Here is a 25,479-nt window from a genome sequence, read left to right as displayed (position 1 = left end):
CCCCCACCACCATTGTTGCCCCCTCCACCTTCCCCGCTGACTGATTTCCTTCTGCTTTGGACTCCTGCCTCTGGGACTGAGCTGCTCGCCTGGCTCACCACGCCCACTTCCACCATTGAGCCTGCAGCAACAGTAGCCAAGCATTGACTTTTTTGCACAAGTGCCCATGGGCGCAGCCCCCTACTCCCTGGACTGACCCCATTTCCTGTGCCTTATTTGTCTGCCCCACCTGTTTCCCTCTGCGGCCCTGATTGTCCTGCCCCAGCCCTGCAGCTAGCCCTGTGATCCCTCCACCCCATTCCCAGCTCGCCCTCCTCCCCCCACCCTGTGATCCCCTAGCCCTGATTGGTCCCTTCCCTCGTGCACCCACGCCCCCTCCCATGTGCTTGTGCCCTTCCCCCATTTGAGTTTGCCCTTGTTCACTGCACTCCCCTATGCTGTTGGCCCCCCATATCCCCTAGTGCAACTGGAGAAGCCGGAATCCCCTCTGAATCGGTGACCTGACACCCTCCCGCCCCTAAGGCCTTGGTTGCTCCCCAAGCCCCTTTAGCCCTCTCCTTCTGGCACCCTCCTCCCCTGCCTGCAGCCTAGCGGGGAGGGGTGGTCGCCTCCTCTCCTTCCACTCCCCTCTCTGTTTGTCCCCCTCCCCACTCTCTTTATGGCGGGGGATGTGGCGGGGGAGACCCCTCGCGATGCTCCCACCGCCCCTCCTCCACCTGCCCCCGTGTCCATTTCCCAAGCCTCTACCTCAACTGCCGCTGCCGATCCACCTACCTCCGCCCCTGCTGGGGTACTGGCGGCAGCGAGTACCGGGGAGACCTCTGCTGCTGCCACGTCCCTCGCCCCTTCCGATTCGGGGGGAGCCCCCCCAGCCGGTGGGAAGGGTCCGGGTGGGAAGAAGGGTAAGGGCCCCACTAGAAGGCCAGACCCTCCATGGCAGGGACTGCCCCCGCTGCCGCAGCCCTGCTACCGGCCGCGGCGTCCCTCCCCGCTACTCCCTCCACCAGCTCCGCAGGTGTCCCTCCCCTGGCTCCCAGGGCGTACGCCCAGGTGGCGGCGGCCCCTCCGTCTGCCTCTGCTTCTCCCACCACCGCTTCCACTACCATCTACAGCGGCTGGGGCCCCTTCCCCACCTTGACCAGGAAGCATGGCGTCCGCCTCACCCCATGTGGAGACCTACGTGCGGGCGTTGGAGAGGGTGGTGGGGCCCACGGCCATCATGGTGGCCTCCAAAATGTATGGGAGGGTGGTCTTCTTCCTGGCATCGGAGGGCAGTAGAGACGGGCCTGGCAGTGGGGGGCGTGTTCGTCCCCCTGGAGCCTTTGGAAGACCTGGGGATCCGCTTGATCCTGACCTCCGTCCCTCCCTTCCTGCCCAATGCCGCCCTGCTGCCCGCCCTTTCTGCCCTGGGGCACCCCATCTCCGTCATCAGCCCTCTCCCGTTGGGCTGCAAGGACCCCGCCCTCCGTCAGGTCCTCTCATTCTGCCGGCAAGTGCACCTTCAACTGCCACCGGCGGCGCGTGGCGGAGAGGTGCTCGAGGGGTCCTTTCTGGTCCCCTACCAGGGAGCCCACTACCGGGTGCATTATTTGACGGGGGAGGCCCGATGCTACCTCTGCTGGGTGATGGGGCATGTCTGGAGGGACTGCCCCTTGGCCCAGCACGGAGGAGCGTCCGGTATCCCCGAGCCCCGGCAAGGCGCCGGCCCTGTCATCGCCAATACCCCTGGCTGTCCGGCACCCGAAGCTGCCCCTCCTCCTTCTTGGTCCATCGCTGTGCAGGAGGGTTTGGTGGAGATACCACCGGATGTGGGAGAGGGCTCGCCCCAGGGGGAAACTTCCCTCATTCCTGCTACCTCACCATTGCCTCCACGAGTCCCTGAGCTATTGCCCTTGCCCCCCGACCCGACCCCTGTTAGCCAGCCTCCGGATGATGCCATGGAGGACTGGTCCTTAGTGCAGGGGAAGCGGGGCAAGCGGAAAGCTCGGGCCCTGTTACATCCTTTAGATTTGGAGACCCCCCCGGAAGAGCAGGAAGGGGGGGACCGATGACGAGCTTTCTGCCTTGCCCTTTGATGACTCCTGTTCTGTGGTGCCGGCTGGGGACACCGTGGCAGCACCGGTAGGTGAAACCGCCCCTCCTCCAGGGTCCCTTCCTGTGGAAACCCCCGAGGGAGCCTCTCTCACCCCCTTCCCACCCAAAGCCCCTGCGAGCGCCGAGGTGGGCGTCGCCTCGGGTGCTGGCAGGGAAGGCCCTGGGATGGTGGACGGTGATCTCCCTTCCATCTATGAAGAGATCGAGGCCCTGGGTCTGACCCTGGTCATGCAGGGGGAGGATGACCCTCTGCCAGCAGGCCTCGATCTGGGGGACCTCACCCCGGTCCCCTTGTCCCCATGTTCCCTTCCCCTAATCGCTGCTTCTGCTCCCGCCTCTGAGAGTCCCCTGGAATCTTCCATCAGCCCGGCTGCAGGTGGCACCCTACTGACGCCGCCGAGCCCATTGAGGCAATGGCTGGTGCTCTGCTGCCGGGACCCGGTTCCCAGGGGGTGTCCCTCTTGGGTGTGGAGCACCCAACCTCCTTCCCGGGCAGGGACGCCGTTGATGACCATCCATCTCCTGACGCCGGGGCTACCGCCCAAACCATAGGGGCTGAGCCCGGCATTGCTGGGGGGTCTCCTTCCCACTCCCCAGATCTCCGAGCCTAACCAGGAGGGGCCACCTTCCAGTGGCCCGACTATAGAGGCTCAGGATCCTACTTCTGCCCCCCTCTCCGATTCTCTTCCTGATCCCCGCCATGCTCCTGTCCCCTGCCCTATCCCTGATGCCAGCCCTGTCCTTGTCCCCTCCACCTCCGGTGATGCCATTGCCGCCCCTGGGGATGCCCCCCAAGGAGCGATTTTTGAAGTTTTTCCCTGTCTCGATGAATCAGGGACTGCTGTTTTCCTTCCACCACCCCTTGTTGAACCGAGGAGTGGGGTAGGTCGCTTGGCGTCAGCCCGTAACAAAGTCCAACTTGTGCTTTAGTGGTGGGGGGATTTCCATCAGATCCTCCGGGCTGTGAGGGCCCTCATGGGGGAAGGTAAAAGGACCGGGAAGCAGGCAGCTGCGGCCTACCAGCAGGTCCGCCTCTTCGGCGACTCTTTACTCACCTACAGGATAAGTCACGGATTGCTGTGCGGCCCGACGGAGGCCGTGGGCATATCTGCTGGCAAGGATCCCCCTCAGCCCTCCTCATGGCATCGATCATCTTTGCCACATTAAACACTTGGGGCTGTAGGATGGGTCTCCGCAGGAGCCAGGTGCTTTCCTTCCTCCGGGAGGGGGGGTACTCTGTGGTTTTCCTGCAGGACACCCATACGGATCCGGCCGCTGAGGCTAGCTAGTGGCTGGAGTTGGGGGACAGGGTCTACTTTAGCCACCTCTCGGTTCGCACGGCTGGAGTGGCGACCCTGTTCTCCCCCGACCTATGGCCCGAGGTGCTGGGGGTCGCCGAGGCTGTGCTGGGCCGCCTGCTACACCTCCGGGTCTGCATGGAAGGGCTTGTGGTTAATCTTGTCAATGTCTACGCCCTGACACCCAATGTCTACGCCCGGAGAGGTTGCGTTTTTTTCAGCAGGCGTGTACCTTCCTCAACTCCCTGGATCCTCGTGAGAGCCTGGTCCTGGGAGGGGACTTTAACACCACCTTCGAGGAATGAGACCGCTCGGGGACCGAGCAGTGCCCAGCCACCGTGGATGTCCTCCGGGAGATCATCGAACGCCACTCCCTGGTGGACGTCTGGTGCGACCACCACCTGGACGATGTCTTGACGTTCACCTTCATCTGGGTGGAGGCCCATCGGTCTCGCCACTCCCGGCTGGACTGCATTTACCTGTCATGTTTCCACCTTTCACGGGCCCACTCCTCCAGCGTTCGGCCGGCCCCCTTTTCAGATCACCACCTTGCCACAGTGATGGCCTCTCTCTGCGTGGAGAGGCCGGGGCTGGCCTATTGGCACTTTAATAATAGTTTGCTGGAGGATGCGGGCTTCGTGGTGTCCTTCCGGGAGTTCTGACTGGCCTGGTGAGGGCAGAGGCGCGCCTTTCCCTTGGCGCGGCGGTGGTGGGATCTGGGGAAGGTTTGTGCCCGGCTCGTCTGCCTTGACTACACCCAGGGCGCCACCGATGGAGGGATCTGGTGATAGGGCAGTTGGAACGGGAGGTCTTGGAGGTGGAGAGGCGTCTGGCTGCCAGCCCTGAGGATCCATCCCTCTGCGGAGCATGCCGGGAGAAGCGGGAGGAGCTCCGGGCCCTCAAAGACCATAGGGCGTGGGGTGCCTTTGTTCGATCACGCATCTCCTCCTTTGGGAGATGGATCATGGCTCCCGCTTCTTCTATGCCTTGGAGAAAAGGAGGGAGGCCAAGAAGCACGTCACCTGCCTCCTAGCGGAGGATGGCACCCCCCTCACGGATCCAATGGAGATGTGCGAGTGGGCCCTGGCCTTCTACGTGGCTCTTTTCTCCCCGGATCCGACCGATCCTAACGCTTGCAGAATGCTCTGGGATGGTCTCCTGACAGTCAGCATGGGCTACCGGGATCGGCTAGAGCTGTCTCTCACTCAACTGAGTTCTCGGAAGCCCTCCGTCACATGTCCACCAATACATCTCCGGGCATGGACGGGCTGACCGTGGAGTTCTACCGCATGTTCTGGGACGTGCTCGCCTTATTGCCAAAGAGCGGGGACCTCCGTGACTTACGGAATTGGCATCCCATCTCGCTCCTCAGCACAGACTACAAAATCATTGCGAAGGCCATCTCGAAGTGGCTAGGGTCCGTGCTGGTGGACATGATCCACCCAGACCAGACCTACACCGTCCCGGGCTGCACCATCTTTGATAACCTGTATCTGGTCCGGGACCTTCTGGAATTAGGGTGTAGGGATGGTCTGTTGTTCGCCCTCTTGCCCCTGCATCAGGAGAAGGCGTTTGACAGGGTGGTTCACGGGTATCTCCTGAGCACTCTGCGAGCGTGCGACTTTGGACCCCGGTTTGTGGGTTTTCTCTAGGTGCTGTACGCTTCTGCAGAGTGTCTGGTCAGGCTCAACTGGACCCTGACCAAGCCGGTCAGCTTCGGGCGAGGGGTGCGGCAGGTGTGTCCCCTCTCGGGTCAGCTGTACGCTCTGGCGATCAAGTTCTTCCTCTGTCTCCTCCATTGGAAGCTGATGGGGTTGGTGCTTCGAGAGCTGAAGCTGCAGCTGGTTGTGTCGGCGTATGCCAACGATGTGCTCCTCGTGGTCCAGGACCCTGGCGACTTGGTGCAGGTGGAGGCTTGCCAGGCCATCTACTCGGCAGCCTCCTCCGCCTGAGTCAACTGGGTCAAGAGCTCTGGCCTGGTGGTCGGGGACGGGTGGCAGGCAAGCTCCCTCCCACCCACGCTTCAGGCCATCCGGTGGAGCGCAGGTCCGCTGCTCTAGCTCGGCGTTTACCTTTCTGCCACGCATCCATCTCCATTGGAGAACTGGCACGGTTTGGAGGGCAGGGTGACGGAACAGCTCCGGAAATGGAGAGGACTACTCTGGTGCCTCTCTGTTCGACGAAGGGCGGTGGTGCTCAATCAACTAGTCCTGTCCGTGCTCTGGTACCGGCTCAACACCCTGGTCCCGGCCCCGGGTTTCCTGGCCAACCTCCGGACGACGATTCTGGAGTTCTTTTGGCCGGGGATGCACTGGGTCTCTGCAGGGGTCCTTCACCTGCCCCTGGAGTGCCTACACACTCAGGTCCATGTCTTCTGCCTCCAGGCCCTGCAGAGGCTCCTGTATGGCGCAGGTAGTCCAGCCCACAGTGCACCAGAGGCTGGTCTTGGTGAGAGTCACCAGGGTCAGAGACCTCCTGGACTACGACCGGGGAGACTGGCTGGATCCCCTGATGCTCGCTCAGCGCATGGGACTCTCCAGACCTTGTGCTCCCCGGCACGTACTTCAGGAGGTGAAGGCTGCTTTACTGCCCGCTGCTCGGGCCTACCTCGACTGGGTCCTGCGAGAGGGCATGTCCCGCCCACCCTCCGCCCCTATTTATTCCTTTCTAAAACTTACTACTCTGATAAGAGGCTGGTTCCTTGATCTTTTTCACTCTGGCTGAAACTGAAACTCTAAACAAAGGAAAAACTTCCCTCCTTCCTTTTGAAACATCCTGTTCCCCCATTGGTTCCTCTGGTCAGGTGTTAGCTAGGCTAGGTGAACTTTTTAACCCTTTACAGGTAAAAGAGGCATGAACCCTTAACCATCTGTTTATGACAGCACTGTTTTAGCATTTAGTGCGGAGTGAATGTATTTTCTACCCTATTCTCAGATGTATCTTTCGTGCAAAGAGTAGTTAAATTTTATATAAATATGTCAATCACTGATACACACTTCTTTCCAGTAATCCATCTTTTCTTTCAAAAATGCATTGAAGCAAGACAGGACCATTCTTCTGCCATGGCATCTGTACTATTTCAGTTCAAACTTCAAAATCATTCCCCATCAGTGCCTTAGAACAAAATTAAATAAAAGGGTTTTTTTCCAAGGCTGTAATGTGCTATATTTTATTCTGCATTCTTCCTGTGAATTTGATACTGCTCGGATTGAAAGCTATGGCAAAACTCCCAGTGCCAGCATCAAGACCTAGGTGAATATTGGAATACTATGAAAGAGCTATAGTGGAACAATTTCAAATTTTGTGAAGAACAGATATATATATTTTAAATGACTCTCCACCACGAATATAAATATGTCAAGCAGCCGCTCATGAAGCAGAAAGAATACTATATAAACAGGAATGACAATAGCCAGACTGCACCATTCATGAACATGCAATAGGCTGAAAATTATTTGTCTAAATGATGCAGCAACTAATAATTAACAAATATTCCCAGAAATGAGGCTCTGTTTGCAAATGATTTGCAAACAGAAATCAGGATTATCTAAATAGAATATTATTTGCGGTCAATAACTTTACCAGTACTAATTGCAGATACTTATCCAGAATATTTTATACTTCTTCAATGAGTGTCCATGTGGGTGCTCCACTTTAGGCGTTTGGGCACCCCAGTGCTTCTAGTCGGAGATTTGCAGTAGCAGTGCCCCGGTTGGCCGCGCAAGTGCAGCAGCTGTCTTGTGCCACTCCAAGCGGCTACCCAGTGTGCGCAGCCAACCGCCCCCTCATTCCTTCTCTACTGCTGTTGGATTTGGTTGTGTCATAAACAGATAGCTAAGGGTTAATGTTCTTTTACCTGTAAAGGGTTAACACAGGGAACCAAACACCTGACCAGAGGACCAATCAGGAAACAAGACTTTTTCAAATCTGGGTGGAGGGAAGTTTGGGTGTGAGTTTCTGTTCTTTGTCTTGTGTCTGTGCCCTCTCAGCTCTGAGAGTGATTTTTTTCTATCTCCTGGCTTTCTAATCTGCTGTTTCCAAGTTGTAAGTACAAGGATAGTAAGACAATAGGTTTATATTGTTTTTTTGTGTTTGCATGTGTGTAGTTGCTGGAATGTGTTAAATTGTATTCTTTTGGAATAAGGCTGTTTATTCACTTTTTTTTCTTAAGCAATTGACCCTGTAGATTGTCACCTTATACAGACACTATTTTTAATGTATTTTTCTTTCTTTTTATAAAGCTTTCTTTTTAAGACCTGTTGGAGTTTTTCTTTAGTGGGGACTCCAGGGAATTGAGTCTACAGTTCACCAGGGAATTGGTGGGAGGAAGAAGTCAGGGGGACAATCTCTTTGTGTTAGATTTATTAAGCCTGACTTTGCATACCCTCTGGGTGATGGGGGGAGAGAGATTAGCTCTCTCGGTACTTGTGTTTCCAGGGCTGGAAGCAGGGAATCTCCTAGGGTCATCAAGGGAGGGGAGCCTGGGAGGAAGTAACCAGGAAACAAGGGGAGGGGGCTATTTCCCTTTGTTGTAGGACTCAAGGCATCTGAGTCTGGGGGTCCCCCAGGGAAGGTTTTGGGGAGACCACAGTGAGCTAGGCACCGTATAATACCTGGCTGGTGGCAGCTTTATCACATCCAAGCTGGTAACTAAGCTTGGAGGTTTTCATGCTAACACCCATATTTTGGACGCTAAGGTCCAGATCTGGGAAAAAATGTTATGACATGGTGTGCAGCGTTGTGGGAAAGATAGAATCCAGAAGCGAGTAGGAATATTATATTTTCTTTTCTCTGCTAGGGGCTTTTAAGCAGAGAGGGTTTGGTTTTAAAAGGAACCAGAGAGAAAATTTTTTTCCTGTACTCTCCTGGCAGTAGCTTGCATATTAAGCAAGGAACCATTAAGGATTGACAAAGGGTCTTTTGTGAGACAATAGCACTCCGATTGACAGTCAAGTACCCAGCACAATACACATGCAAAAAAAATGGTTTTTCTGGTTTACTGTACATTTAAAAGATTAGTTAGAGGAAGAAAGGGAAAAAGGCACTGTTGCTAGGCAGACCCCAGGAGGCAACAGAGAGCCTGCAGTTCAGACAATAAACACCGGAGGGCACCCCAACACAAGAAAACAAGAACCATGACTTCCAAGGCAAAAATGGAGGCGGGGAAACAAATCAAAGAAGCAGAACACAGGCGACAACTGGGAACAAGAGAAAAAGAGGTGGAGCTGAAAGAAAGAGAAGAACAGATCAAACAGGCAGCCCATAAAAGAGAACAAGATGCCAAAAATGCAGCCCACCACAGAAAACTAGAAGAAGAAGAGATGGCCCACCGCCGAGAAATGGAAAAACAACAAAAAGAAAGCGAAGAGAGGGAAAAACAGAGAAAACATGAACTGGAGTTAGCACAGGCTGGGCAGCATGCTCCAGCCAATCCTAACAACCCTTCACCAATTATGGTTCCACATCCCAAGAAATTTCCCACCTACAAGGCAGGTGATGACACTGAGGCCTTCTTAAAAAATTTTGAAAGAGCCTGTCTTGGGTACAGCATCCCTGAAGACCAGTACATGGTGGAATTGAGGCCACAGCTCAGTGGACCTTTAGCAGAGGTGGCAGCTGAAATGCCTAAGGAGAAAATGAACGACTATAAACTTTTTCAAACCAAGGCCAGATATAGAATGGGGATAACCCCAGATCATGCCTGTTGGCGTTTCAGAACCCAAAAGTGGAAACCAGATGTGTCATTTCCCAAACACGCCTACTACGTTGGAAAGAATTATGAGGCCTGGATATCAGGAAACAATGTTAACTCCTTGGATGAACTGCACCTCCTCATACAAATGGAGCAGTTCTTGGATGGTGTTCCTGAGGACATAACACGGTACATACAAGATGGAAAACCCAAAAATCTCACCGAGGCGGGAGAGATTGGAGCCAGATGGATGGAAGTGGCAGAAAGCAAGAAAGCTACTGTCAAGGGGAACGAATCCCCCAGAGAGCACACCGACAATAAACCCTACAACCGAGGGCAGCCAAAGATCCCTCCTACAACCCAAGGAAAGCCACAGATACCCTATTCTTCCACCTCACCAGTCTCCAGTAACTCACCTCGACCCAGTGACCAGTCAGCTGGAAGATGCTTCAAGTGTAATGACCTGGGACATATAAAGGCCAACTGCCCCAAAAACGCCAACCGAGTGCAAGTCGTTACACCACCATCACACCAAAGACCCCAGGCCCAGATGCCTCTCAAATACCCTTGGAGCGAAGGGAAAATTTGAGAGTGGGCGGAAAGAAGGTTACTGCGTGGAGAGACACGGGGGCACAAGTGTCAGCTATCCACCAATTCTTCGTAGACCCCAAATTCATCAACCCAAAGGCCCAAGTGACAATTTACCCCTTCATGTCACAAGCTGTAGACTTGCCTACAGCTGAACTGCCTGTCCAGTACAAAGGCTGGTCAGGAAGTTGGACTTTTGCAGTCTATGACAATTATTCCATCCCCATGCTACTGGGGGAAGACTTGGCCAACCAGGTGAAGCGGGCCAAGAGAGTGGGAATGGTTACACGCAACCAAACCAGGCAAGCTTCCAGACCCATTCCTGTTCCTGAGCCATCCACAGACACCCTGTCTGTGTTACCAGAGACCCAGACAGAGGAGTGGACCCAGATTCCATGCCAACCACTGAAACAGCCACAGCACCTCCAGTCCCAGGCCTGGAACTGGAACAGCAACCAACACCAGCAAGTGCAACCACATCTTCAAACTCAATGCTAGAGGGCGCCAGCGAGCCAGAAGTGGCAGAAGCAACAGACAGCCATACCCAAAAGGCTCAGCCAGAGCCTGAAATACCCTCAGGTGCACCAGTGGAGAGCGGTTCACCAGCAACGGAAACAACCCCATCACCTACATCGCTTCCAGAGGGACCAAGCCCAAGCCCACAGTCTGAGGAAGAACTGGTCACCCCAGCCTCAAGGGAACAGTTCCAGACTGAGCAGGAAGCAGATGACAGCCTTCAGAAAGCTTGGGCGGCGGCACAGAACACCCCACCGCCTCTCAGCTCTTCTCACCGATCCCGGTTTGTTATAGACTAAGGACTTTTATACAAGGATATTCTTTCTGGTGGACACCAGGAAGAATGGCAGCCGCAAAAACAGTTGGTGGTTCCAACTAAGTACCGGGAAAAGCTCTTGAGCTTAGCCCATGATCATCCCAGTGGCCATGCTGGGGTGAACAGAACCAAGGACCGGTTGGGGAAGTCCTTCCACTGGGAGGGGATGGGCAAGGACATTGCCAAGTATGTCCGGTCTTGTGAGGTATGCCAAAGAGTGGGAAAACCCCAAGACCAGGTCAAGGCCCCTCTCCAGCCACTCCCCATAACTGAGGTCCCATTTCAGCGAGTAGCTGTGGATATTCTGGGTCCTTTCCCAAAAAAGACACCCAGAGGAAAGCAGTATGTACTGACTTTCATGGACTTTGCTACCCGATGGCCGGAAGCAGTAGCTCTAGGCAACACCAGGGCTAACGCTGTGTGTCAGGCCTTAACAGACATTTTTGCCAGGGTAGGCTGGCCCTCCGACATCCTTACAGATTCAGGATCTAATTTCCTGGCAGAGACCATGCGAAAAATGTGGGGAACTCATGGGGTGAACCACTTGGTTGCCACCCCATACCACCATCAAACCAATGGCCTGGTCGAAAGGTTTAATGGAACTTTGGGGGCCATGATACGTAAATTCGTCAACGAACACTCCAATAATTGGGACCTAGTGTTGCAGCAGTTGCTTTTTGCCTACAGGGCTGTACCACATCCCAGTTTAGGGTTTTCACCATTTGAACTTGTGTATGGCCACGAGGTTAAGGGGCCATTACAGTTGGTGAAGCAGCAATGGGAGGGGTTTACGCCTTCTCCAGGAACTAACATTCTGGACTTTGTAAGCAACCTACAAAGCACCCTCCGACACTCTTTAGCCCTTGCTAAAGAAAACCTAAAGGATGCTCAGGAACAGCAAAAGGCCTGGTATGACAAACATACCAGAGAACGTTCCTTCAAGGTAGGAGACCAGGTTATGGTCTTGAAGGCGCAACAGGCCCATAAGATGGAAGCATCATGGGAAGGGCCATTCACGGTCCAAGAGCACCTGGGAACTGTGAACTACCTCATAGCATTTCCCAATTCCTCACTAAATCCCAGAGTGTACCATGTTAACTTACAGGTTTGTCAGTTTACAGTCCAGGGAGATGATGCTGAGTGGCCTGAAGGTGTCTACTACGACGGGAAAAAAGATGATGGCATGGAAGAGGTGAACCTCTCAACCACCCTGGAACGTCTGCAGTTATGACAGGTCGGAACAACAGCAATGCCCTAAAAACCTTGCTATTCCTTTAGATCAACCTTACACACTCTCAAGGATTCCCATGCCACATTGAAAACCCTAGGAATATATGCAAAAGAAACAGGGCAGATTTTATACCCAATGCTTCCACACTGCCCCGTAAGCCCAACCTCAAAGACATTATGACCAGTGCCACAAACAATGTCAGTCGAGACCCTGACAAAACCCAGAGCAGTCAGTGATGTCTCAACCATCCACTTCTGGACAAGCATTTTGAAGTGTTCGTTGAGGACATAAGAGCTCCTACAAGGCAACTATTTTCACATCACTATTCATCCAGTGCACAGAAGGTTCCTCTGATTTACACTCGGGAACCTCCACTACCAGTACAGAGTACTCCCATTTGGATTATCCACAGTCCTATGGATATTCTCCAAAGTCCTCTCCATCATTGCAGCACACCTTCGCAGACAGGGTGTGATAGTATTTCCCTACCTAGACGACTGCCTCCTAAAAGCTTCAACATACCAGGTTGCAGTCAACGCCCTTCACATCACTACAACCCTCTTTACAAAATTAGGGTTACAATTCAACTTTCAGAAATCCACCCTAATTCCAACCCAACAGTTGGCCTTTATAGAGGCGCACCTTGACTGCAACACAGCTCAAAAACACTTTGTTGCCCTAATGAACCTCATTACAAGGGTAAAAAACAGCCCACAAACATCCGCCAGAATGTGCCTATAACTCTAAGGGCACATGTCAGCCACCACGGTTGTTGTGCACACCAGGCTTTGTACGTGGTGTCTACAAACCTGGCTTCATACTGTCTATGCTCCTCACAAGCACTTCATCCACAGACAACTGACAATGCCCAGCAGAGTAAAAGATTTACTCGCATGGTGGACAAAACAAATGAACATTTGCACAGGTGTACTGTTCCAAAGACACACCCTATCAGTAATGATCACCGTGGACGCGTCCCTCGTGGGATGAGGAGCACACTTGTCCAAGAATACCATCCAGGGCCGGTAGTCCCTTGCAGAATCCACCCTCCACATAAATCTGTTGGAACTCAGGGCAGTTTGAAATACATGTCACCACTGATATGCAACAAGACTGTCCAAATCCTCATGGACAACTTGGCCACTATGTTTTACATAAATCACCAAGGAGGGGCCTGATCTTGCCTGCTCTACACAGAAGCAGTTCACCTTTGGGGATGGTGCATCTCCAACAACATAGATCTCATCACAGCCTACTTAACAGGAAGCCAGAATGTCACAGCAGACAACCTAAGCAGAAACTTCTCACAAATGCACGAATGGGAGCTAGACCCAGGAATCCTGAAAACTGTATTCCAACAATGGGATTTTTCCCTCAATAGACCTTTCTGCAATGTTCCAAATGTCCACAATACTGCTTCTGGGCAGGACTTGGACAACATTCCCTGGGGGACACCTTCCTCATGAAATGGGAAGCCCCCTTGATGTGTGCCTTCCCCCCTACTGCACTACTGAGCCACGTACTTCTCAAGATGAAGAAGGACAAATCCAGAGTAATCCTAATTGCACCAACATGGCCCAGACAAAAGTGATTCCCATACCTGAATCAGATGGCCACAAGACCATCACAGATCCTTCCCCTTGTGCCTCATCTGCTGATACAGGATGCGGGATGCCGCCACCACCCCAATATTCCGATTCTCCATCTCAAGGTGTGGCTAATCCATGGATGATGAACCTAGAGGCATGCTCTGTTTCAGGGAAGTACAGGATAGCTTACTGATGACTGACTACTCGAAAAACATTCATGCACAAGTGGAAACGCTTTTCCATATGGTGCAGAGACATACAAGTTACCCAACCATCGGCACCACTACCCACAACACTCAGATACATGCTGATGCTCAAAAAATTAGGCCTTTCCATTAGTTCACTCAGAGTGCGCTTATCTGCCATTACCACTTACCACTCTAAGGTAGATATACTCACTGTTTTTGCCCACGCTCTAACTAAACACTTTCTCAAAAGCATACAGAATACTTATCCCACATTGAAAGACCCAACCCCTATGTTCTCCATACTCTGAATGGGCAAACTCTTTGAGCCACTAGCTACCTGCTCACTGTTACACTTATCCATGAAGGTCACCTTCCTAGTGGCGATCACGTTGGTAAGGAGGGTGGGAGAACTGGGTGCCCTAATAGTAAATCCACCCTATACCATATTCCTCAAGGCCAACATAATCCTACGTCCACATCCCAAATTTATACCCAAGGTTCCCTCCTCCTTTCATCTCAACCAACCAATCTGCTTTCCTGTATTCTTCCCTAAGCCGAATGCCCACAGCAGGGAAGCATCTTTTCACACACTGGATGCTCATAGAGCGCTTGCATTCTATATAGAAAGAACAAAGACATTCAGAAAATCATCCCAATTATTCGTGTCCACAACAGGACGTTCTGAAGGGCAAACCATTTCCAAACAGTGACTCTCGAAATGGATCTCTAACTGTATCCGATTATCCTATCAAAAACATGATCTGGAAACTCCTTCCGGATTTCGCACACACTCTACCAGAGGTATAGCCACATCAATAGCTTTTCTCAAAGATGTACCTATCATTGACGTTTGTAAAGCAGCTACCTTGGCATCAGTTAACAAACATTACGCCTTAAAGCCACATTCAGCTGCTGATGCTCACTTCGAATGATTGGTGCTATCCACCATGCATTAAGTAACTCCGAAGCCCCTCCCCTTCAAAGAGGGGCACTGCTCTACATTTACCTAAAGTGCAGCACCCACAGGGACACTCCTCAAAGAAGAAGAGATGGTTACTCACCTTGTGCAGTAACTGAGGTTCTTCAAGACAGTTGTCCCTGTAGGTGCTCCATTCCTCCCCCTCCTCTGCTCCGCTTCGGAGTTTCTCTTCAATCCTCTGGGGTAGAGAAGGAACTGAGGGGCAGTTGGCTGCGCAGGCTGGGTAGCCACTGGGAGCAGCGTGAGACAGCTGCCATGCCTGTGTGGCCAACCGGGGCACTGTTATTGCAAATCTTCTACTAGAAGTACAGGGGTGCACAAACACCTAAAGTGGAGCACCCACAAGGACAACCATCTCAAAGAACCTCAGTTACTGCACAAGGTGAGTAACCTCTCTTGTTCTTTATTAGAAATTCTTTCAATAATTGCAAATAATTTGAAACAATAATTGTAAAAAACCAGAAATGGCACATCCTGATTTTACATCCTGATGATAAAATATCACATACCGATTCAGGAAATTGTATATGGAGCCTAGGGTAGCAGTTCTTTATTTAAGTAACAATGCTTGTATTAAAGAAGTTGGTGGTTGAGGAGCATGGATTGCATTATCTCAAAGTCTCACCTTGGGGGAAAATATTGTTCTGAGCTAAAGCCTTCCTAAAGGTGTACGTGAATTAATGTATAAATGTTTTCTTTCTGTTGTGGAGTCTACATACAGTACTCCTGAGATGCATAAAAAGTAGCTGAACTGTGCTCAAAGAGCTAGTGGTTTTTGACAGTGTAGTAATTAGTGTATCAAAACAATATCCACATCCCACTTTTTGCTATGAAAATTAGAAATTTACAGCTACATGAAGTTATATCACTGCAATAAGTAATAGGAAACTTAGATTAGTGCCTACATGTGGCATTAACTTTTTATATACTTTGTATACAAATAGAGAAATATAATCCTTGCACCACAGTAAGTCTTGAGTAGCAAAAATTAATAGGTAGAAAAATATGCACTCGAGAAGGCTGATGGAACTGGCAGAGAATGTCACAGGTTTGTATGCACACTTTTTAGTTTTTCCCTGGAGTAAAGTTGGAGAGAAGGAAATACATATTCAGTCTGTAAAAAAGGGCCTAGAATGGTACTAGACAATTGTAAAGGGCGTCTAAGCCTGACCTTGATGCTAGGCTAGGATCTTAGAGATGTTAATGAGGGATGAAATCATAAAACATCTGGAAAAATGTGAATTGGCAAAAATGTGCCAGCATAGCTTCTTAAAGGGTGAAACCTTGTTCCTGGTCTGTCTGGGAAACTTATTTTTGAGGAGCTAATGCAAAGAACAGATGGGAAAAAGCTGTGGACACAGTCTGCTTGGATTTCCAAAAGATGTTTGACACAGTCCAGAACAGAAGACTGAATACATAAACTAAGCCCAGATTGGCCTTGAGAAAAAAAGCAAACTATTAAATAAATGAAATGAGAAATATTTACTGGGTCAGGGTGAAGCAGGTTAACGAGCAGATTGCATACAACAGTAATCAGCACAGGGGGCCAATATCTTAACCCTTAAAACAGAACAAAGGCTCGGGGGTCATGGAAATCCTGGTGTTTTTCTGGAACTGGCATGCAACCTTTCCCAACAGCATCAGGCCGGGAAAGTCATGACATTGCTGGTGATTTCTTCCCCAGACCCTGCTACATTTTATCACACACCTGAACAGTAGAAGAAGCCCACAGTATGGTTACTCAGTGTAACCTTGGCTCAGGGACAATGTGACAAAGCAATGCTTCTCCATCTTTTTTATTCTGTAGATCACTCCATAAGAGAGAGAGAGGCCCCCCAGAGGGACTGCCTGGCCTCCCATCATCCCAGTCCACACTGCTCAATTCCATGGTGAGCCATGGACTCCTGTTTGTTATATATCACTGGAAAAATACCCACAAGCCCCAGTCACCAGTTTACAGCAGTGTTATCTACAGGGGGGTCTATCAGTCCTAATGGTGACAGAGTTATATACCAAGATGCCATGCATAATGTGCAAGTGCTCTTAAAGGGAAGCACTGGCCCAATAAGCATTGGATGAAAGTCCTGAAAGTAAAGTATTAAAATCTCCTCAATCACTTCCTATAGGAAAGGAAACTACTTTGTGCTCTGGCTAGAGTAGGGCAGGCTGAGGCAGAGACCATGATCTGTTGGAGGCCTATCAGCACCAGAAATGAAGGAAAAATCTGAGTCAAGCACTATACTGAATTTCTGATGAACAGAAGGAAGGAAAGACAGGTTGGACAGCCACACTGGAGTAGGCCTCTAGGACCCCCATCTTCCCGAGTGAGAACGTGTGGTCTGCTGAGAGTGCAAGCTGGTGTAAATAAGTAGCTCTCGGTTCAGGTTTGTGCATATGCATTACTTGGAGTGTGCAGAGCGATCAGCCAGATTTCCCAGACTGCTGGCTTCTCTGTAGAAAATTGGGGAGTGGCTGATAGAGACAAACCAAGAGCGCCCCCTTTGGGCCAGATGCCAGGATTTCCTGCCCTTCTTTGTGTTAATGATCCTGCTGCCTTACCAGCCATTTTGTACATGCGGGCAGCCAGTCTCATCATTCAATCTCCCCTCAAGGCACAGTAAATAATAAAAATGCAAGCCAAGCAGCTTTTGAAGGATATGAAGCCCAGATGATTTAGCCAGTAGATTGTAAATGCAGTGCCATGTTAGCAAACATAAAATAATAAGTCTGTGAGCAGGAGGCCAAACTAGGGTATGTCTATTTAAAGGAAGACTCAACAAGCATTCTGCACAGGAATAGGCACTGAGGTTTATTTTGCAAACAATAATTGAAAGGATCAGCTCAATTCACAGCAGTAACAAGGCAAACAAACATATTAGGGCCTAATGATGGAAAGACAAAATACTAAACAAAGGAGGCTCTGCAATTGCTACATACAGCAACTGTTAAAATGAGAATACTGTGTACTGTCTTGCTTAATGCTAGAAGCAAATTATTGCCTCAGAGGGAGTTCAGCACAGGGCAACAAAGGTGTGATACCCAGTCTAATAATATAAGTTGTGAAGAAAAGTTAAGGAAGTTTGTTTTATTTAATTTAAGAGGAGTCCTCAAGGTGACCTGTTCACATTTTTAATGGGATGAATAAATATGATCAAGCTACAGGGGCCGAGTTGGCATGGGGTTCAGAAAGTGAATAAACAAAACCACCTCCTGCCCTGCCCAAAACCCAACCAACCAACCAACACTAAATGTACAAAGCTGGGAGTAACCAGGTAACTCAGCAGTGCTATTTTACAGAGTAGTAGCATAAGAAATGAACAAGAGAATTGAAGTAAAGTATGTAAAGAAATCCAAGAAGCACTTGAACTTCTTTCTAGAGGAGGTGTATCAAAGCAAGGCTAGATGATTTTTAACCCACTCCTGACATTTCTGATGGGCCTTTGCAATAAGTGATCTGGGCAATCTTCAGCACTCATTGACTCTGGTGTAAATCTGGATTTACTCCATACAGGGGTAACTGACATGGGAATCTGACCTTCAGTTTTAAAGTTGTATAAATGCAAAAATGAGCCATAAGCCAATAAAACAACCGTTTCTTTTCAAATGTATACTGTAGTTACATGCAGGACCAGATTCAGATGCTCTTAGGGTATATCTACACTATGAAATTAGGTCGATTTTATAGAAGTCGATTTTTAGAAATTGAGTTTATATAGTTGATTGTGTATGTCCCTACTAAGCGCATTAAGTCGGCGGAGTGCGTCCTCACTACCGTGGCTAGCATCGACTCACGGAGCAGTGCACTGTGGGAAGCTATCCCACACTGTGAGAAGCTATTCCACAGTTCTTGCAGTCTCCATTGCTCATTGGAATTCTGTGTTAAACTCCCAATGCCTGATGGGGCAAAAACATTGTCACGGGTGGTTTTGAGTACATGTCGTCAGTCTCCCCTCCCTCCCTCCATGAAAGCAACTGCAGACAATCATTATGCGCCTTTTTTCCTGGGTTACCTGTGCAGACGTCATAGCACAACAAGCATGGAGCCTGCTCAGCTCACCGCTGCTGTTGTGAGCATTGTAAACACGTCGTGCATTATACTGCAGAACCTGGTTAAGAGACTGCAGCACAAAGACTGTTGTGAGGAGGACATGGACACAGACATTTCTGAAAGCAGAGATGTGGCAAATGGGACATCATGGTGGCAGTGGGGCTGGTTGATACAGTGGAATGCCGCTTCTGGGCCCTGCAAACAAGCACAGACCGCATAGTGTTGCAGGTATGGGATGATTCCCAGTGGCTGTGAAACTTTCACATGCAAAAGGCCACTTTCCTGGAACTCTCTGAATTGCTTTCCCCTATCCTGAAGTGCAGGAATACCAAGATGAGAGCAGCCTTCACAGCTGAGAAGCGAGTGGCGATAGCCCTGTGGAAACTTGCAATGCCCAACTGCTACCAGTCAGTAGGGAATCAATTTGGAGTGAGCAAATCTACTGTGGGGACTGCTGTGATTCAAGTAGCCAATGCAATCACTGATGTTCTGCTATCAAGGGTAGTGACTCTGGGAATGTGCAGGTCTTACTGGCTGGCTTTGCAGCAATGGGTTTCCCTAACTGTGGTGGGGTGATAGATGGAACGCATATCCGTATCTTGGCACTGGACCCCCTTGCCAACCAGCACATAAACCGCAAGAGGTACTTCTCAATGGTGCTGCAAGCACTGGTGGATCACAAGGGACGTTTCACCAACATCAACATGGGATGGCCGAGAAAGGTGCATAATACTCGCATCTTTAGGAACTCTGGGCTGTTTGAACAGCTGCAAGAAGGGCCTTACTTCCCAGACTAGAAAATTACTGTTGGGGATGTTGATATGCCAATAGTTATCCTTGGAGACCCAGCCTACTCCTTGCTCCCATGGCTCATGAAGCCATACACAGGCAGCCTGGACAGTAGTAAGGAGCAGTTCAGCTATAGTCTGAGCAAGGGCAGAATGGAGGTAGAATGGGCCTTTGGACATTTAAATGCTCACTGGCGCTGTTTGCTGACTAGGTTAGGCCTCAACGCAACCAATATTCCCATTATTATTACTGCTTGCTGTGTGCTCCATAATATCTGTGAGAGTAAGGGGGAGACGTTTATGGTGGGTTGGGAGGTTGAGCCAAATGGTCTGGCTTCCAATTTTGAACAGCCAGACACCAGGGCAATTAGAAGAGCACAGGTGGGCGCGCTGCACATCAGAGAGGCTTTGAAAACCAGTTTCATGACTCGCTAGGCTACGGTGTGACAGTTGTGTGTGTTTCTTGTTGATGCAAACCTGCCCCCTTTGTTGATTTTAATTCCCTGTAAGCCAATCTTCCTCTCCCCTTCGACCACAGCTGGCAAAGGAAATAAAGTCGCTATTGTTTTGAAACCAGACATTCTTTCTTTATTAATTTAAAAAAAGGGAGATAACTGATAAGGTAGCCCAGGTGGGGTAGAGTGTGGTGGGGGAGGAGGGGAAGAGGGAAGGACAAGGCCACATTGCTTATTGTAGCCACACTACATATCAAAACTGTTTGAATGATAGCCTTCTGTTGCTTGGGCCATCCTCTGGAGTGGAATGGCTCAGTGCCCGGATCTTCTCCTCCCTGTCCCCTGCGTTCTTGGGCATCTGGGTGAGGAGGATATGGAACTTGGGGAGGAGAGCAGATGGTTGTACAGTGGATGCAGCGGTGGTCTGTGCTCTCGTTGGCTTTCCTGCAGCTCCACCAGATGCCTGAGCATGTCCGTTTGCTTCCCCATTAACCTCAGCATTGCATCCTGCCCTTCTCATTGCACTCACTTAATGCTTTCCTGGACTCTGCCATGGAATGCCTCCATGCATTCAGCTGTGCCCTATCAGCATGGGAGGACTGCATGAGCTTGAAAAATATATCATCGCGAGTGCGTTTTTTTCACCTTCTAATCTGCGATAACCTCAGGGATGGAGATGATAGGTGGAGCATAGAAACATTTGCACCTGCGGTGGGATAAAAAGGGAGAGTAATTTAAGATGATACATTTCTGAGAACAAAATGAAGACTTTTTCACAGTGAATCAAGCAATTCACAGCAGACAGCACATGTGCTTTAGGTACAAGGTCACATTTTGCCTTTTAGCTTGAGCACCTGCCGGTATGGTGATATATCACACAAACACAGCTGGGCAACAGAATTCGATTTCCAGGCAGCCATGGTAAGCAAAAGGGTACACGGGTTTGGCTTCTAACACCTTCATAACATGTGGGAATGTTTTCAAACTGCAGTGCCCTCCTTTCCCATAGCAAGCAAAGCCAGTTGGATTAGCCATTTAAAAGGAGGGGCTGCAGTTTTCGGGTGGATGTGCAGCACACACCTCCCCCCACCCCTCCACGTGGATATTTGAGATGATCCCTTCACCTCCTCTCCCGCCACGTGACTAGTCTCAGGGATGATCCCTTTTAGCCAAGCGCAAACAGCCCAGCATAAACAAGATCCTTTTACTGTTCCCTTACAAAAATTCCCCTATTTCAACCAGGTGACCATGAATGATATCACTCTCCTGAGGCTGATACAGAAAGATATAGACCAAATGTTGCTTGAATGCGACCAAAACCAAGGACCATTCACTGCCATGCTTTGTGCTGCAATGATTCCAGACTACTTGCTACTGGCTTGGTGTGGTAAAGTGTCCTACCGTGAAGGATGAAATAACGAAGCTCTCCCTAGAAACCTTCTGCAAAGGCTTTCAGAGTACCTTCAGGAGAGCTTGATGGAGATGTCCCTGGAAGATTCCCGCTCTATCGTCAGACACGTTATCAGACTTTTCCAGTAGCTGTACTGGCCGCGAATGCATCCCAAGTCTTCAGGGAAAATTAAACACTATTTCTTTTAAATCCTGTACTGTAATTACAAATGCGCACTCACCAGACGTGCCTTCTCTACCTTCAGGGTCAGGGATCCTGTCTTGGGAGGTTATTGGCTCCAGGGTGCTGAAAAGGTCCTGGCTGCCGGGGAGACTGGATTTACTGCTTGCCGCTGCTCATTCTCCTTCTTCTCCTTCTGTTCCTCATCCACAAAATCCTCCTCCATGTTGCGTGAGACTTCCCCCTTGCAGGTGTCCTCGGACAGCGGTGGGGTAGTGATAGGATCCCCCCCTACAATGCCATGCAGCTGATCACAGAAGCGGCATGTATGGGGCTCTGACCAAGAGCAACCATTTGCCTCCTTTGTCTTTTGGTATGCTTGCCTGAGGTCCTTGACTTTCATGCGTCATGGCTATGTATCCCTGTTGTAGCCTCTGTCCACCATGCCCTGTGCGATTTTGGCATATATATTAGCATTTCTTCTTTTTGATTGGAGTTCTGCCTGCACAGATTCTTCTCCCCATACATCAATCAGATCCAGTGTCTCCCACTTGCTTCATGCTGGAGCTTGTTTCCAATTCTGGGACTGCATGGTCACTTGTGTTGCTGAGCTCACCATGCTGACCAAACAGGAAATGAAATTCAAAAGTTCCCGGGGCTTTTTCTGTGTACCTGGCTTGTGCATCAGAGTTGAAAGTGCTGTCCAGAGTGGTCACATTGGCGCACCCTAGGATAGCTCCCAGAGGCCAATAATGTCGATTTGCATCCTCACTACCCCAGATTTGACCCAGAGAGGTCGATTTTAGGGCTACTCCCCTTGCCGAGGAGGATTATAGAAGTCGATTTTAAGAGCCCTTTAGGTCGACAGAACGGGGTTGCTTGTGCAGACGCATTCATTATAAAATCAACCTAACATGGCTAAATTCGACCTAATCCTGTAGTGTAGACCAGGGCTTAGTCCTGGAGTAGTAATGCACCACTCAGGCACTCCAGAAGGTGTAAAGCACTACTCAAGGTGAGTAAAAGTATCAAAATCTGACCCACTGGCTTTAGCCAGCATGCTACTTTTTTTGTGCATGTTCTAACTAGCAAGATCTCTCTTTTCACCTTATTTTCATCCTCTTCCCAGTTTACTAGCTTTTTCTTTTGCTTGTGTCTGCCTTTCGCTTCCTGTGCGGGTGGTGGGGATTTATGCGATCACCTAATGAAATATGACTGCATTATAGTTTTCTGGTATGCATTTACATCACACTTAACTCCATAAACTGGCCATCTGTAATGTTTGCTCTGCATGAGTACAAAATTAGTATTACTTCCATCTTTCTTGTATTGTGACTATTATTAGTTAAATCAATGTAAATTATACCATTTTATTACATAAGGGGAGATGCATCAAAGATGGCACCTAATATATAAAATAAATTGAGACATGCCATACTTTTGTTGTGCACTGAAGGGCAGAATATAATTTCAGTTGTGCAATATTGAGTCTTGCACAAGTTGTTAGGAATTGTAACAATGGCATTCTTCCATTACTAGGTGGAAATGGTAGAATTGTCAATAATATTGCAGAAAAGCCAGAAGTATTAAAAAACAGTTGTTTGCAATATTAAGGAAAAAGCTAAATGAAGTAATCATATGATAATGATGATGATGATTGATGATGAAATACTTTGCATTTTGACAGTAAATAAGGAGGATGTGGTCCAAGCTACACCACTGATACACCTCAAGAGTGGGAATGTGCCCAGTCCATCTTGAAGAACTCCAGTTACAGGTGAATAACCTTCATTTCCTTGTGCATTTCTTATGACACTGCAAATATCATTTTGAGTTAGTGACCAAGCTAGGAAGTTCTACTTACTAACAATGCTTTTTTGTTTGAGAAACAAGTTGTTTTGGAAAGCAACTAGATTGTTTAATTTCTCTCCAAAATAGTTTTCATCTGTGGATAATGCCAGAAATGCTTGGGTGCCATTATACTTAGGAAAAACAAGTTTATATTTATAATTAGAAATATAATAAATAGTTCATAGTTGAAATTACCAGATTAGTAGCAAATATTAGCTAAATGTAGCAAATTTAGCTAACAAGTTTTACTATAATGCCAAAGAAGGTGAGAGATAAAAGCAAGGATTGTAAAGTGGTTCGTTGAAGCAAGACAGAAGAGGTATGTCTAGGCAACATTCATAAAAGAATGAAGAAATAACGAGTTGAAAAAGCATAACATTGGAAGATTATGCTGAAAATCAATTTGAAAATCAAAATATGATTAAGCTTGTAATCTTAGAAGCTTGTAATCTTATATCCAATTGAGGCATCATACCAAAACACTGTGCTTATCAGAATTTGGAATACGTTGCATTTGAACTTTTGGTTGCCAGTCTTACAGTTCATGTAACAGACTAATTTCTTTTTCAAATTTCATATGGAATAATTCCAGACAAGACATTACATGTACACCCGTAATTCTAGCTGATTTCATTAGCAAAGAATGCGGATCAGGTGCAATATGTGGGCATCTGGGAGCACATTCCATAATAAGTTTCACTCTACGTTAAGTTCCATTTTTGCTGAGTTCATATTACTTTTTAATAGAAAAGAGTGTCCGGAATAACCTTAAAAGTACAATGGACATTTATGTGCAATTCATCTAGCCTTTAAACTTCAGTGATGACTGAAGTACATTTTTTATTTTATTTTTCTACTTCTCATTTGATGTGTAATCTTAAGCACTATGTTCCTTTTTGATGTCACCCTTTGTTTTCTTTTAGAGTTTCCTAAGAAATTGGTTTGGTTAGATATTCTCAAAAGCATATTCAGAGTTCTGTTTTGGAACTGAAACCTACATTGTTTAATACTCATCACTAATGTCTTAGCTGAATGTCACACTGCTGGGCCAAACCACACTAAGAAAACAGAGGACTAAATTCTATCCTCAGTTATGCCTGTGAGGTCCCACTGAAGTCAGTTTCAATAGGACTAAATTCTACTCTCAGTTATGGTGGTGCGGTCCCACTGCAGTCAATTGAAATATGTTTAAAGGTATCTGGAAAAAAAATTAAGCAGCCAAAACAGGACAGATGGCTTCAATATCTTTCATATGAAGTTTATGATTCAAGTTAATCCAGAAAAAATATTTTTTAAATTTTTGAAAAATACTCCAGAGAGAGACAGTGCTATATTTTTAAAATCCAACTGGTGAAAAAAATCCCTTTGATATTCAAGCTACCCTCAAAATAAATTAGGCTGAAGTTTGCTGTCACCATTCTGCACTAGTAATAAAGTACAAAATAAGTTTACTTTGTGACTAAAGTAGTACTCAGTTCCCCCACCATGCGGGTCGTTTCTCCTCATCCTTGTCATCATGGGAAAGGCATTCCAAGGACTGTTGTGTTTATTCTAAACTGTATCCCAGTCAGTGTTGTTATGGTCATTTGGCAGAGCAAGGACAGTTTTGTAGCAGTAGCATCTAAACAGTTGTATGTTTCAAGTGTCCTGCCAATATCAAGTTTGCCATTTGTCTGGAAAGAAGAGGTTCCCCACATCCATGTGACAATGCACTTATAGAGCTTATAAAGAAATTGTTAATTTAGTCCCTTCCCCTTGTTAGGTGCTTCTTAGTTTCTGTGCCATGCCCACGTGATCCCCTCTCCCTTCTGCTAAACTCTTTTATATTTACAGATTATTTTTAAAGATAAAGATCTGCTTATTAGAAAGCTTTATGAAAGAACTACAGAGCTCACCAAATCCTTTAAAATCCAAGTTCTACAACCCATGTCATCTACAAGTTATTAGCAAAATGCTATCTGTCTAACATCAGCAACGTTAATACACATCAACCACAAGGGACCACAAATGTTGACACTTAATTTTGGATATATTTTCAATGAACTGCAAAACAATGATTTACATGATTGTCTTCTGCATTAAACAAAATATTACAGGTCAGACAAGAGGGGCTAAGATGAGAGGGAAAAATTAAAATGCATAAAATTATCTTATAATTGTTCCATTTGTCAGCACAGTAAAAATGTGAATGATGGTCTTTAAACATTTTTTAAATAAAAATAATTAGAATTAACTATGCATTATTCATTATGTATGCAGGCAATGTTAAAAATATT

Source organism: Gopherus evgoodei, chromosome 8 (genome assembly GCF_007399415.2).
Source record: "Gopherus evgoodei ecotype Sinaloan lineage chromosome 8, rGopEvg1_v1.p, whole genome shotgun sequence".
Taxonomy (NCBI): domain Eukaryota; kingdom Metazoa; phylum Chordata; order Testudines; family Testudinidae; genus Gopherus; species Gopherus evgoodei.
This window is presented reverse-complemented; position numbering follows the sequence as displayed.